Consider the following 3005-nt stretch of genomic DNA (forward strand, 5'->3'; position numbering starts at 1 on the left):
TGCCGGCGACCGCCGCCGGTCTCGGCCCGGCCCTGGAGAAACCCCTCTTGGAGCCCTCGCTCCAGTCGGCAACGGCCACCGGAGCCTGCGGGCAAGCAGCGGCTTCGCGCGGCTTCTGGCAGTCGGAAGCGCCGTGCGCGATAGGTAGGAGGCAGAACGGCCACGGCCAGGGCCGCCGGGCAACGCCCGAGTCTGCCCGCTGAGCCGCGGCTGACAAGCGTTCGAGTGCCGGCGACCGCCGCCGGTCTCGGCCCGGCCCTGGAGAAACCCCTCTTGGAGCCCTCGCTCCAGTCGGCAACGGCCACCGGAGCCTGCGGGCAAGCAGCGGCTTCGCGCGGCTTCTGGCAGTCGGAAGCGCCGTGCGCGATAGGTAGGAGGCAGAACGGCCACGGCCAGGGCCGCCGGGCAACGCCCGAGTCTGCCGGCTGAGCCGCGGGTGACAAGCGTTCGAGTGCCGGCGACCGCCGCCCGTCTCGGCCCGGCCCTGGAGAAACCCCTCTTGGAGCCCTCGCTCCAGTCGGCAACGGCCACCGGAGCCTGCGGGCAAGCAGCGGCTTCGCGCGGCTTCTGGCAGTCGGAAGCGCCGTGCGCGATAGGTAGGAGGCAGAACGGCCACGGCCACAGCCGCCGTGCAACGCCCGAGTCTGCCGGCTGAACCGCGAGTAGCTGCAGCGGTTCGATGGCGCTGGTCCGCGAGCGCCAGCCCTCTGCCCTAGTATACGGACAGCGAGGTCCCCGGCCCCGGCGGGCTCGAAGAGAACCGTCTTCCCCCAGCGGGGAGGCGCGCGAGCGCCGCCGACTCTTACCATGACGTAACTGGAGGCAGCGCAAAGCAGCGACCCCTTCGGCAGCTCCGAAGAAGAACCGGGCAAGACGTCTACCTGCCAGAACCGCGGTGGAGCCAAAGTCCCGCCGGAGCGAGGTAGACGAGGCATCCCTTTCCGCCGGCAGCTCCGGCGGCCACATCGGGCACACCGGACCCGGCGGACGGTAAAACGGGTAGACCTGGCCTCCCTGCCGGCAGAACGGGTAGACGAGGCCTCCCTGCCTGGAACCGGGTAGACCTGGCATCCCTGCCGGAAGCGGGTAGACCTGGCATCCCTGCCGGTAAAACGGGTAGACCTGGCCTCCCTGCCGGCAGAACGGGTAGACGAGGCCTCCCTGCCTGGAACCGGGTAGACCTGGCATCCCTGCCGGAAGCGGGTAGACCTGGCATCCCTGCCGGTAAAACGGGTAGACCTGGCCTCCCTGCCGGCAGAACGGGTAGACGAGGCCTCCCTGCCTGGAACCGGGTAGACCTGGCATCCCTGCCGGAAGCGGGTAGACCTGGCATCCCTGCCGGCAAAACGGGTAGACCTGGTCTCCCTGCCGCCAAAACGGGTAGACCTGGCCTCCCTGCAGGTAAAACGGGTAGACCTGGCCTCCCTGCCGGCAGAACGGGTAGACCTGGCCTCCCTGCCGCCAGAACGGGTAGACCTGGCATCCCTGCCGGCAAAACGGGTAGACCTGGTCTCCCTGCCGGTAAAACGGGTAGACCTGTTCTCCCTGCCGGCAAAACGGGTAGACCTGGCCTCCCTGCCGGCAGAACGGGTAGACCTGGCCTCCCTGCCGCCAGAACGGGTAGACCTGGCATCCCTGCCGGCAAAACGGGTAGACCTGGTCTCCCTGCCGGTAAAACGGGTAGACCTGGTCTCCCTGCAGGTAAAACGGGTAGACCTGTTATCCCTGCCGGCAAAACGGGTAGACCTGGCATCCCTGCCGGTAAAACGGGTAGACCTGGTCTCCCTGCCGGCAAAAAGGGTAGACCTGTTCTCCCTGCCGCCAGAACGGGTAGACCTGGCCTCCCTGCCGGTAAAATGGGTAGACCTGGTCTCCGTGCAGGTAAAACGGGTAGACCTGGTATCCCTGCCGGCAGAACGGGTAGACCTGGTCTCCCTGCCGCCAGAACGGGTAGACCTGGCATCCCTGCCGGCAAAACGGGTAGACCTGGTCTCCCTGCCGGTAAAACGGGTAGACATGGCCTCCCTGCAGGTAAAACGGGTAGACCTGTTCTCCCTGCCGGCAAAACGGGTAGACCTGGCATCCCTGCCGGCAAAACGGGTAGACCTGGTCTCCCTGCCGGTAAATGGGTAGACCTGGTCTCCCTGCCGCTAGAACGGGTAGACCTGGCCTCCCTGCCGGCAACATGGGTAGACCTGGCCTCCCTGCCGGTAAAACGGGTAGACCTGGCATCCCTGCAGGTAAAACGGGTAGACCTGGCATCCCTGCCGGCAAAACGGGTAGACCTGTTCTCCCTGCAGGTAAAACGGGTAGACCTGTTCTCCCTGCCGCCAGAACGGGTAGACCTGGCATCCCTGCCGGCAAAACGGGTAGACCTGGCATCCCTGCCGGTAAATGGGTAGACCTGGCATCCCTGCCGGAAAAACGGGTAGACCTGGCATCCCTGCCGGCAATACGGGTAGACCTGGTCTCCCTGCCGCTAGAACGGGTAGACCTGGCATCCCTGCCGGTAAAACAGGTAGACCTGGCCTCCCTGCCGCCAGAACGGGTAGACCTGGCATCCCTGCCGGTAAAACGGGTAGACCTGGCCTCCCTGCCGGCAGAACGGGTAGACCTGGTCTCCCTGCAGGTAAAACGGGTAGACCTGGCCTCCCTGCCGGCAGAACGGGTAGACCTGGCCTCCCTGCCGGCAGAAGGGGTAGACCTGTCCTCCCTGCGGACAGAGCGGGTCGCCCGTGCTGGAGGCCCGTATGCAGGGGTGCCTGCACGGGGTGGGAAGGGGCGGCGGCGGGCTGCCTGTGCTCTCTCAGCCGGGGCGGCGGTGGGGGGGCTTGCGGGGGGTGGCTTGGGGCGGCAGGCCGGTCCTGCCGGAGGCCCGTATGCAGGGGTGCCTGCACAGGGTGGGTGGGCCGGCGGCGGGCTGCCTGTGCTCTCTCAGCCGGGGCGGCGGTGGGGGGGCTTGCGGGGGGTGGCTGGGGTCGGCAGGCCGGCCCTGCCGGAGGCCC

Source organism: Opisthocomus hoazin, unplaced genomic scaffold (genome assembly GCF_030867145.1).
Source record: "Opisthocomus hoazin isolate bOpiHoa1 unplaced genomic scaffold, bOpiHoa1.hap1 HAP1_SCAFFOLD_431, whole genome shotgun sequence".
Taxonomy (NCBI): Eukaryota; Metazoa; Chordata; class Aves; order Opisthocomiformes; family Opisthocomidae; genus Opisthocomus; species Opisthocomus hoazin.